The sequence below is a fragment of the Onychostruthus taczanowskii genome, unplaced genomic scaffold (assembly GCF_017590055.1).
Source record: "Onychostruthus taczanowskii isolate IOZ18803 unplaced genomic scaffold, ASM1759005v1 scaffold9, whole genome shotgun sequence".
Taxonomy (NCBI): Eukaryota; Metazoa; Chordata; class Aves; order Passeriformes; family Passeridae; genus Onychostruthus; species Onychostruthus taczanowskii.
Genome location: NW_024506993.1, coordinates 10,344,758 through 10,358,074, shown reverse-complemented (window position 1 = coordinate 10,358,074; position 13,317 = coordinate 10,344,758).

Genomic DNA, 13,317 nt, shown 5'->3' with positions numbered 1-13,317 from the left:
GGCTTGATCTTGCCCAGAGCTGATTTCAACAGACTCCATGGGGGTCAGGACTATTCCGAACTTAACAGTGGGAGTGCAGGTAATTGAGAGATTGAACCTTACAGGGGACCATGACTTGCCGAAGGGGAAGTCAAATAACATCAAAGCAATCAAAGGAATTCTTCAGGAATTACTGAATGAAATTCTGTGGCTCAAAGAGGACCTTAGGCTAGATTAATTACAATTGGTGCCTGTAGAGCTAAAATCTGCTCACAAGTAATGTCCGTTTCAATTTTGTTCTTGCTTCCAATATTTTGTCTTGAAATCCAGATCAGACTGAAGCAAAATGGGGAACAAGACAATGAGAAGGAGCAGTGCCATGTGATGTCTTTAGAAGAAAGTCTGTCTTGAGACAGGCAGCTTGAATACCTTTGGAACAGATGGGTGAGGGCAAAGTTCTGCTTGCCTTCAGTGAATAAACGGAGACAGAGCCAAGCAGGCTGGTGGGATGGCCCCACAAAGCCTGCCTGGGTGTAAACAAGCCTAGAGATATGTGCATAAACAGATTCAGTCTTGCTAAATTCCTTAGCACAGCCCAGAGACCCAACACAACCACCAGTGGGGCTGGTTCCAGATCTGTCTCTGCTGCACATCACAGTACAGACCAACATCACAGGCATTACCTCACCAACCACAGAACAACTGTGCCCCCCCAGGTCTCCCCATCAGATTACATCCCAAGCAGAAGGCAGTTGTGAAATCCTGCACCTCTGCAAACATTTATTTAACGAGTGATGAAGGACAAGGTGTGCACATCAGCACTCCTCAGGCAAAAGCACAATTCAGATCTTGCCTTCAAGACCACTTTGCAGCATAGCCCTGAACCTTTCAAGTCCTATCTGAGCTGAGGAATCTCCACTGTTATTCTGAGTATCTCTTTGGGGCTGTGCTGGTAAATGCTTCATTGGATTGGCAGTGATTCAATGAATTGTTTAATCTTTCTCAATCGATTCATAGAGGAAAGGATGGAGAGAGTAATTTTTTTTTTTAATCTCCTTTTTCTCTAAGCTTCTTTAGGAGTGAGTTCACTCCTCTCTCCCTACTTCCAGCACTCAGCTGCACTCACATGCACACACTCACCCTGGACCCCAACACCAGCTTCCCCTGGTACAGACTGGGTGCTGCATCACTGCTGGTGGATAACATCTCTGAACAAAAACATCTGGGAGATGGTGATCCTTTCTAGAGCAAACAAGTGATTTGCTTTCATTTTGGGTCAAGTGCAAGCCAACGAGCTGCTATGTTAACTTTAGGAGCTTGAGTTCCTCCGTATCTTCCCCAACTGCCAACCAAAAAAACTTTGCAAGCATTTGCGCAATATCAAGGTTGCTTCTCCAGATGGCTAAAGCAGTCCTGCATGTTTCTTTTAAAAAGTTCCCAACTGTTGCTGTCCATTTCCTAACACCATGCTGCAGAGCAGCATGTAAACCTCAGCCCCTCTGAAGATAAAATTTTTCTCTGTGTTGGGTGCAGTTTATACACACTTACATCGTCCTGATGAAGTTAATATCCACAGCTTGGGTGTCTGCAGCTTACTGGGAACATTCTCCTCAATGAAATCCTTATGCAGGCAAATAAGAAATTCTGCATCTCTCCATTTCAGAAGCAGAAGGTGAAGCAAGCCCTCAAAGCCTTGTTCAGGAGCCTCATGAAGTGGTCAGACTTCCTGGAGGGGCTGAGTACCTGGCAAGTCTGATGTAACATCAAGGGCTGGGAATCACAGAATTCTGCTGAAGCATGGTTTGTATTAGACCTACAGAGAGGTCTCTTCAGCCTGTCAGCACAATGGGGAAGCCAAGTCTGTACTCCCAGGCACTGTATAAATCTTCCATCTGCCAAAATTCAGTAGTATTGGATCCAGAGCTCAGGTTTAGCTTTATTCCAGAATACATGCACAAATGTAACATCAGTAGGTAAATAAACCATCCTGATGGGAAAATGCTCATCATTTTACCCTTCTAGGAGAACAAAGAATTTTTCTTCTTGCTGAGCTATTAGAAAATTGGCTTAATGGAACTACTAATTAAGCTAGTGGTTTTTTTCTGAATCATCAGCTACATTGTAATTTCTACCAGACAAAAGGGCCCCATGGTTCATCTGGTGAGGCCAGAGAAAGGATATTGAAAATTATTGTTGTTATTTTATGACAATCTCTCTCCCCCATGCTGTTTGACCCCTTCCTGTGTAGTTTCTCTGATTCCCTCCTGCATTCCTAAGCTTGGAAGTCCTGGCTTGGGTACTATCTTAAAGCTGTTTTATAAACGGGAAAGATATATAAGTAAAATAAACCATTAAAAAATTAGGAACTACTTTTATTAGAAGCACCAGATCCATCATTACAGACGTTATTCTGTTTTACTTACACTATATATGTCCTCCTAATAGTCTCCCTCAGGTGGACTAACAATGATTCTTCAAGTCCCCTCCTAGAGACATTGAGGATATTTATGACGAATGAGCTTCCAAGACCTCAGACATTTAATTTGCAGCTACCATGCTTAGTGATGATTAAGATCCCTTTGTTTTTACAGCGTTTCTTAAATAAAGTGCAAACACATCCTGTCCAACTCCATTAAAGAGTGAGACACATGGGAATGCTAGTGCAATTGCTAAGAAAGATACTGAAACTGGCCAGGCACAGAGTAAATACACGTGATCACACTTATACACACCTATGCATGTGTTTGTGCATGTGCAAACAATGCACCTTACACTGATACAGATGTATAAGCAGTTATATGTACTCCTTCTGCCTGGCCTTGACTGCAAGTTGTCTTAATGTCTGGGGATTGCCACTAAAATACCAGCTTGATTTCCCACCAGGAAACATGGGGAAAATTAATCAATCTGTCTGGATACTCAATGAATATAATTCCCTGTTCACAACTGATGAATCCAACAGATAGGCCTAAGCAAACAGTACCTGCTGGGAAGTCACACGAGAGCTGGAAGAGGAACAGAATAATTGGCAAGAAGAAAGCCCAGTCCACAAATAGTTCCTTCCCAGCATAAGCCCCCCTGAAGGACCAGCTGGGTTTGTTCCTCCTGTGATTGCACCACACAGAAGTTCACAGAGTTATATGGGGGTTTTAGGGAAGATTATTGCACTGCAGCTTGAAGCAAAAGATTTCACATTCATACATGGGAATCCAGACGCTCTCCTCATCAGACACTTCTTTTAGCTCCTTCCCCCAACTTCCATTCCTATAGGAACCTATAACAATGCCTATCAGAAATCCCAGAAGTTTATTCAAAGCTCTATTTTTCCTCATTCCTTGGCTCACCACTTCTGTTCTCTGTCTGCAAGCTGCAGGTCACATGAAGATTCCCTAGGCTTTTCATAACACAATTTTATATTCTGTATTTCCTTGACTGTACAATATAGCTGACTTTAGCAGAAATTGCCCCAAAATGTTGCAGACCATGAAATGTGAATTTCCCTGTGAAGTGACTGTCTATTCAATCTCCTCACTTCTCACCAGATATCAAGGCAATACTTTTATCCTTCTTGTTTTCTGCTCCTCAAGTGCTCTCCAGATACAGCTGATCTTTTCTCCTAAGCTTCAGTTCACCAGGCAAATATCTATATACATTACACACATCCATACATCTATATACAGCAGGAAGAATTAGCAAATAACTAAATAAACAAACAGAAAAACCTGTTACACACTACAACTGCTTCAAGAATTTATAACATATGGTGGCAAAGCACTATAAAAACTGTAAACTACAAAGAGGGTTACAGAGCCCCATTCATTTATCATGTTGCAATGAGTAATTTGTGCACTAGGCAAAAAAGAGAAAACCCACACCACTGGAGTGTGAATATGTATTTCTGAGGCTCACACTAGAGAGCCTTTTATAAAACACACACATGATTTGAATTCCAAAGCAAAAGCACTGAGAGGCAGTGCATGGGCTAATATTGTTATAGTGGTGTATGCAGAGCTTAGGAAGAATGGGCACTAGCTGACCTCCTTTACTGATAAGAGTACTTCCAAACACTGCATGTTCTGCACAGTTTAGAGTCTGTCCATTTAGAAGCTGAGCTCCAGCCTACAGCTATAAAATCTGCACAGTTTAGAGTCTGTCCATTTAGAAGCTGAGCTCCAGCTTCTCGTCCTTGGTGTTGTTACAGAAATGGCAAGATGGTGCTCGAAGAAGGAACCGTGGCTGGGTGCTCCTTCTGCTGATTCTGATCAAGTTTCACTCATTTTTCAACATATGTTGAACACAGGGGGTTCAACATAACCCCCTCCCTTCATATGTCTGGTGGGGGTTATGTTGAACCACATTCCCAGCTGGGTCCATGTACTCATGGTCCAAGCTGTGTTTCATACCCAAATCCACATAATCTGTATGGACAAAACAAGACCAGTGAAGTTAAGCGCTGCATTTCCCTAGAGGGCCTCTGACCACTGCAGTGTCTCACAATAAATCCCGTAGATTTTCCAGATAGCACAGAGCCTTGTAATTCACATCTACCTGCTCCTGATCTGACATTTCATATTTTTCATTTCCAGCTGGCAAAGAGCTTTTATGAAACACATAACACATGCCACATGCTCTGTCCTGGAAATGGATTCGTTTTCCCAGTGGGGCCAGCAAATGATGTAGGCTGTGTCCCAGTTGTCATGTCCCAGTGCAAATGGTTAAGATCTTCTTTTTATCTCAGCAAATGCCCCATGGAAGCTTGAGCTGGGTTTGGGCCCTTGGGTCATTGCTAAGCAGTTTCTCTTTCATCCTTTTCAGCACCAGCAGACATAGCTTGAAACATGTATACAAGATGCAGCTTTACAGCATCCCTTATTCACTCGTACCTTGGAGACTCCAGTTCATTGGAAGTAATAAAACCTGATCATCAAAAAGAATTCTTTTGAACAGGCTTTGGGCTCTGCTGTGCTACTTGGTTACGGATATTCATCTTCCTGGAAACTGCGCTGTTTGATACAGCACCAGCACGAAAGCCTCAGCTGCCTCCCCTGTGCATTAACCCCCGAGTGTTGAAATCACAGTCCTTGAATAGCAAAATAGTTATCACTTATAATTGCCTAAGGGGAGAAGAAGATTTTATTCTCCCAGATGCACCAAGGGTGCACAGTGGGGTCAAAGGGTTTCCCTATCCTCATCCTGCTCCAGTGATGCAATGGGCTGTGCACAAAAAGGGAAGAGGGAGCAGAAAGAAGCAGCCTCTGTTGGTTACAGCTAGAGGCAGGCTGTAATGTAACTCCTGTATCAAAGGGTGCCATAGCACTTAATCCAAACTGAAAACACAGGCATTCTGGTACTTGGGGCTTTAACTTTCTGTTAACCTTACATATCTTGTGATCCTGTGTGTTTTACAGAGCCCTGATGTCAAGGCTTTAACCCAAAACCCTTTGATTTGGCAGGGGGAGTGTTGTCACTGTTGTTAGAATTGCCAGAGTGCTGGTGGCTTTTGATTGCATCCAAACCCTGCCTTCTTTCATCTTTCTCAGCTAGAAAGAAGAGAAGGTCAACACTGGCACCATGAGCATAGATGTACAGCCCCTGAGTTTCATTTCTCTAAATGCAGAAAGAGCAAGGATGGTGCAGCTGGGCTAATTCTGTCTGAGTGGCTGGCAGACTTAACTGCAGATTATTTGCATCTGTGCTTGCACATCCAGGAGGACCAAAGTCTGAACTGCTGCTCTGGTCCCTCTAGAGTTGTGTGTGCTTCTGCCCTGAGACCTCTTTGCTGAGCTCCACCTTCTCCATGGGGCAGCAAACCCAGCTTGTTTGCGAAATTCCTTCAGTAGAACGTACTCTGGGTTCCAAGACTACCCCTAGAACTGCAGCTTGCCAGCTGCTGGGGGGGAGGTGCAGAAGAGACAATTCTATCCATTTGGCCTCCTTCTTATTTTCTTTTTCCAGACTCCACCACCATCCCCCATTACTGGTCAACACCAGGGATTAGATGGTTATTTGATACCTCTTGGGCTCTGTCTCTCATACTGCACTGGTGAAACTCCAGTGCTGAAGATGAGTGAAGAGAGCTTCATTTTCCTAACTCCCTCCTTATTTCATACCACTTCCCTTGTGAGCCCTCATGTCAGGAAAACATATGGTTCCTTTTTACTAGTGGCTTCCAAAGAGATGCAAAAAAAGAGAACGTTGAGAGCCTCCCTCTCATTTCCCTGCCTGAAGCTGACCCACATCTGCCCTGCTGCACCCTTGGCACCAGAGAGATGTCTGAGGCTTCAGATTCAGGTCACACACCAGAGGCTGCCTGCAGAGCATCCTTCTTTTCCCAGAACAGGCTCTGCCAGGGGCAATGTTGGAAGGAAAATGGCTGAAGTTTCAGATCAGCTGAGAATAAATCAATGCAGGATCCCCAGGAGGTCTTTTCTACACAATCGCTCTGCACTAGAACAGCAAGGGGAGGAGCAGAAGGGTAGTAGCTGGAATTGATCACACCTGATTACTTATGAAAGTTTGTAAGGAAAGATGTTGAAGGAGAAAAACAGCAGGAGCACATTTTATGACTAATCTAGAAGGGGGTGGGGGGAAAGGGTGAGGAAAATGCCTCAAAATTGACTCCTACAATGTTCTATTACATTATGACTCCATATATTTTTGCTAGATTTCATCACTAGTTCATGTATTCTGTGGCAAAGGTGAAACCAACAGTGGTGAGGGATCTGAGGAGAGTCAGGACGCAAACAATAATACATGTACAACTACTACATGAACAAATATTATAAAGAGGCCTCAACTGAACTGCATGTATGAGTTTGTTTCTGCACATCTCTGTATAGACACATGCCTGTGAGGACATACAGTTCCCTCTCTGCATGTGCCAGCATGTGTTTCCACATACACATAAATCTGACATTGGAAGATAAAGATCATTTTCCATGTAGCAGTGGCAGTGCTTGTCATGCACATGTCTGAACAAAGCCCCCCCAAAATTACTGGGATTTATGCAGAGAGCCTAAAACAAGTGGATCCTAAGCAGGACAGCTCCTAAGCTACTGCAGTGTTAGTTAAGAAAGCAACATCTCTTCATAAAACTTAAAATAAGCCCTACATCAAAAACAGTACAAAACAACTCTAAACCCTCAGGCTACTGCAGGATTATACTGTTGTGAAATACATTATCCAGCCTTTAAAGTCATCTTTGACTATCTGCCTGGGGTCATCCAGACAGCCCAGATTCTCAGCTACCTAATACCAAAAAAAAGTTGAGCCTGCAGATGTTCCCAGGAAGGCAGTACGTCAATGTCCAAGCTCTTCCTGCAGGGAGAGACCAATGGGATTAGATTTGAATTTTTTGTTTTCTATAACAATGGTTCAGCAGAGAATTAGATCCAACACAACCTGCTGTTAGAGGGAGATCTACTGTGTTTGGTGGCAAGAAGAGAAAAAACAAAGAGTTACTGGACTCCTATGAATGAGTCATTGCATCAGACTGGAAGAAGATAGGTTATTCCTTAGCAATAAAGAACCGAGACACAGCAATTTCCAACAGATGGATTTGAAGGTAGAGTTTTCTATTTTATCCACAGCAGGCACACCAACTTCAGCTTCCAGCTGCTGTTTGTGGTTAGCCAGTCAAGCTTCTAATTGGATCTCCTGTTGGACATTATCAGTGGGACACACCAGGGTGGGAGCAGAGGGCCAGGCTGCTGCCTTGCCAACACAGCCGAGCCCTGGCGGCACCCTGCAGTGAGAGCCAGGCACAGGGACTATGTGCAAAAACTCAGCCAATGCACCACAGAGTCCCCAGCCCACAAGGAGCTGCTTATCCCTCCATCCCAGGGCAGCAACAGACCCAGCCAGTCCTGCACAACCCTCCCATACTGGCCAGTCCATGCTGGTTTTACACACGGGCACTCTGGACTGTCCATCCCCAGCCCAGCCTCTTCTGTGCTTCTAAACTGGCCCAGCAGAGGGCTGGGATCTCAAGGGAAGATGAAGTGGTGGGAATTAGTTTGTCAGAGGCTTAACCAAAGGACAAGCCAAAGCAATGCTATCAGCACAGCTAAATCCAGCTTCACTTCAAGAGGCAGCTGGACACTTTAGGTGTAGGAATATAAGTGTCCTGGGCAGCTCTGCAACAGCTCTTTGCTTGACATTAGGAATTCTCAGCCAGGAGGTCCATGTGTTGGGGACCTCAAACTCAGGATGAAAGTGTTGAGCTGACCCCAGCGTCCAGACAGGGTCTTCCAGACAGCAAGAGGAAGTATGAGATGAAGAAGGGGTGTTTGTTTTTCTGTGGACAACAGTGATAAGTGTAGAGGATTTTGCTGTTCACTCCAATGACTGAGATGGCGTTTTTTTACCTGCTGATTGTAAAGCACATTTGGCCACTCCTTTCCTTGCTTACCAGCTGCTGCCATGGTGCATTTTGAAATTCTTACTGAGGAAAATTGGCACAACTTTTATTTTCTACATAAGAACAGTAAACACTAAAAGGAGCTCAGAATCAAATTTCCATTGAAGCAAAGGCCACCTCAGGATCAGACAGGTGGCTCCACTCCTGTGTAACAGGCCAGTGCCAGAATGCCTCATCCAGTCAGTCCTGACAGGAGTTTCCCAGCCTGGCATCACTACTAACCTGAAAACAGATTTCTGTAGTGTAGGAACTAAGGACTGCAACTGCTTCTTCAGAAGTGATGAAGTCCCTGGCCATGTACAACATGTCACTGCTGTTCCTTACAGGGTACAGCTGTGAAAGCGCTTGCACTCAATTTATCCTTCTGTTGCTGGAGATTTACAGGGGAAAAAAAGCATGGTCTGTGCTTACCAAGGAGCAGTAGGGGTTGTCCTGTGAGCTATGTGTTCCTAGAGCTGCAGACATTGTGTCTGTGCTCTGTGCCTGTGTGTGCAGCTGGCCACTACAGAGCCCCTGTGTTGTGACCTGGGTTCAGTCTAACCAACGAGCCAGGTAATCAGTTCATGTTAACATAAACAGAGGCAGTGGCAGTCAGCAAAGACATCAGAAATCAGAGCTGAGGAAAGGAGTTAGGGGAAAAGCATTCATTAATTACCTCTTCTCAATAGCAAATTCTTTCCACTCACTCTTTTAAAATGACATTTTACCTGCTATTAGTTTACTGTGAGTATCTGGCGCTGCCTTCCCTCCTCACAGCCGATTCCCTTAAGAACAAAATTAAATTTAAACTACTAAAGTTGGACCTTTCTGAAGTAAAAGGAATCTTTAAAAATGGATTTTTTTAAAGGTCATTTTGAACTTTATCTGAGCACACATGGAGACGCAGGCCATTCAGCTAAATAATGCCACCTGACTGCCTCCTGTCACCATTACTAGAATAAGAACATCATTTATGTGATGGAGAGAGTGGAAGGCTTTCTGCTCATTCCTTTTATTCCTCTTCTAATTTTTGGAGACTTTAATGCTGTTCATTTTTATAGCTGCCTCTTCACTTTCCACTTTCTTTAATAACACATAGAAAAGTCATAAACTTATGCTGAAGTAAGACATCCTGATTTGGACCCAAAACAAGACAGACTGCACCTCCTGCTCTCATGGAATCATGCTGCATTCTCTAGGGCTCCCTCTGCTCCTCACCCTTAGCATGTCCTGCCACACTAGAGGTGTCAGAGTAGTCCATCCTTCTCCTTGATATGTTTCCCTCTTCCAGAAATCCAGCTTTACAAATTAAATAAATATAACCCATTATTATGTTTCTAAACACATGCTTGACTTCAAGCACCAGAACAAGCATGAGCTTTTTTTGTGAGTTTATGCTTCACTGTGAATTGGTACAGTCTGTGGCACCAAAGCCCTGCTCCAGAGAGAACTCAGGGATGTACAGTATTTATCCCAGCAGTGTCCCTCTCTGCCAGAGAAACCTTCACCACTGACCTGATGATCCAGAAATAATTAACTTAACACTATCTTCAACATTATCTTGACAGCAAAAGCTGGCATGGGGGGATGGCTTTGCACTGCCAGGCTCCAGTCTGAACAAACACAGATTCTTTAAGGCATGGATTTAATTTCCACACATATTAGATCCACCTCCCTACTGTCAGCTGAAGGTAAGGGGGGCTGCACACAGCTTGCTGTGTGATGAGCCCTGCGGCAGCGCTCTGAAAACACTGCATGTTATTTACTGTACCCAGTTCTCTCCAATCATGACTCAAATGAGGCCATATGTATTGAAGAGACACTTAAAAATGTCCCATGGCACGCTTTGTGTGAATGGGGACTTCCCTAAGATGGAGCTTCAGCACTCCACCTCTTCCTGCAGTGGCACTGGTGTCCCACTTCACAGCTGCCTGGTCTCTTTGAACAGGCTTCCCTTTAACAACGTTCAAATATTTAATTTGCCAAGTGCTGTGGGAATCCCAAAGGTTTGGAAGAACTATCTATTATAAATGACAAAACATGACATTATTATAGGTAGCCTGCCTACTCAATGTCATCTGTGTTCTATGCTGCGCCTCTAATGAGGCTGTCTTTCAAATCCTGAACAGAATAGAAAAAGATCCTGATGCCAGCAGTTCCCAGGTTCTCTAAAAATTAAAACAGCCAAGTCCTTACAATATAAAAAAAGCCTGCTTTCTAAACCCTAAAACCCTCATGTTCAGAGGAATTGCTTGTAATATTCTGTTATTTAGTTGTACAAGCATTCAGGAGGAGGTTGCTCTCAGCCACCCAATGCAATTCAATAAGTGCTCCCCTGAAACCTAACCACACAGTGCCCTCTGCTGCAGTTTTCTCCAACATATTAAAAGAAGAAAAAAAGAATGAAACAAGAAAAAAAAAAAAAAAAAAAAAAAAAAAAACCCACCAAACCCTAAACAAACAAAAAGAAAAAACCAAAGCAACCCAGCCACGCTCTGCAGCCTATCCTCTGGCTCAAACTGAGATAAGCAGATGGTTTGTAAGTACTTATCAGTGACTCAGTAACATCCAAAGTACTACACAGAACACTTTAGCCAGAGAAAAGTCAAAATAACAAAATGAATTCCATACAAGGGACAGTGAAAGCAATTGAAAAATCAGGCAGGGAATGCAACTCCCTGCCTTAGCCAGGCTGGACCTGTTTTCCAAGCAGAACTCCAAACCTGGTGATTTAAGTTAAATAACTAGTTCCTATGCTCTCACTACTTTGTTCTTCCCACCACCCTCAACCCCATCCAGCACATCCTCGAAACTCACAAGGGCTGTGTGAACAATCCAGAGGAGAGCCCTCACTGCCCTCAGTCCTGATGCTGGGTAACCCACACCACGTGGAGCCAGCTCAACTCCTGCTGAGCACCCTCTCAGGAGAGAAGGATGGGCTGGGATAAGTCATTTCTGTCATCTTACTCTTCATTTTTGACAGCAGTGCCAGCAGTTGACATTCCAGGGAACGGGGATCTTCGTGGAATACCACAGAAAAGAAGGACAAACACAAAATAGCCTTGGGAAACTCAAGGCCAACAAGGTACTTCAGCAATTCTTACTTTGAGTTACTATCACTTCAGGCTCAGTTAATTAAAATCAATAACTGCATTTGTCTTGGTTTGGAGTTTAGGCCTTCACTGAACAGTACTAAGGCTTTCGTTCACAGATTCACCAATTATAAAGTCAATAATTTTAAATTAGCTAGACATACTGTGAATATTGTCTTGGCAATGTAAGGCACCTCTGAACACAGTGATTCAGGGAATGCACAGGCATTAGGATTCTAAAACAGCACCCCGCTAGTGCTGCAGATGAAGAACAAAAACATTTCAGATACTCCTATGTTCAGACCCAAACACCAGTGTTTGGGAACATTTCATTCTGATTTCTGGGTTAACCTGGTAGAAGAATAGGGTCCACCTAAAAACTGTATCAAGAGTCAATGAGATTATCCTTGATTAATCTCAGTGTCAGTCTCTAAAGACCTGAGGGTTGAGTCGTGCCACCCAAGCCTACAAAAATCAATTGGCTCTAAAACTGTACTATTAAGAAATGTTGAGTTTGTTGCACAGTTGGCCTGATATTCAAGATTGTCAGACCCATGTTTTCAAACTACTGTTTGAACAAAGAGTTTAAAAAATGATAAAGTTTCTCTCTCCATCACCCTCTTTAGCAAAATATAAAAATTGAGACTTTTAAAATCATGAGATTTGAGATCAGTCTGGGTTTGTGCTTGTGATGTGCTGTTGTTTAGCAAGGTCGAGAAATCTATTTAAGAAAAAATACATGTTTATTTGAACCTTCCCTGAAATTTGAGCTTCATCAATCTCTAAACCTTTAGAAAACACCAGTCTGTTAAGTCTTCTCCTTTCCACAATACCTTCTCCTGTGCTTTCAGCATCTTCCTGGGTCCCAGCCAGGCCTGGAAGCACCAAATAACCACAAGGAAGATTGTTTATTGAGATCACCACCCAGGAGCAGAAAAATATCATGAGCTGCTTGGGCGGGCCTGTTTTTACTGAAGGAACCACCTTACAGAGCAGATGTGGAACCTTGAATGAAGCCAGAAATTCAGCCAACAGCTTATCAGCACCAGTTACTTTGAAAATCAACTAATTCCACTGAAGCAGCAAAAATCCTAAAGGGATGGCTTCTTTTGACACATGGAGTCAGCAACATTATTCTGATCAGCAGGGAGCAGAGCATGCGTGAACCAAAGTGCACAAAGGGCAGAGTTCTCAGCTCCAAAGATTCAAAGACGTCCGGCCTGCTTGTCCACAGAATGGAAGACAAAACTGAGAGGGAGACTAAAAACTGTGTGCAAATCTACATACAGAGAAAGATCTCTCTGACATAGCTACCCCAAGGGTGAAAAGCTGGGAGAATCTCTGTTCAGCACAGTATTTAATTACCTAAAGGAAAAACCATGTAAATAGACTTTAAGAGACACACTTGATAATAAATCTATGACAAAAGGCAATGTAGAAATCTGTGCTTTTGAATTTATTATCTGACCTTCCTGCTGAGCATTCCCATGCAGCTGCAGGATAAAATAAATTGCACTAGTTAAAGAAACTGTAGGACACATTTGAATATTCCCTGTTCTGAAATATTAACCTGTGGTAGTTTTGACCATCTCTCTCTCAAGTGGAGACTGGCACTGTGGACAGAGGAAGGCATTAGGAATTTCCCTGGAAGAGAGGATTGGAAAGGGAGTAGGCCCCAGGCGAGACACCCTGCACTGGAGGTGCAAGAGTTGTCTTGCTAAAATGGATTAGAATTTAAAAACCCAAACCACAAAACAACCTTCATTAAAATACTCTTCTGGGCAATGTGCAGCATATGACTACTTAAAGGAACTGGTTTTGCTTAGAAATACAGCCAACTTTCCATGT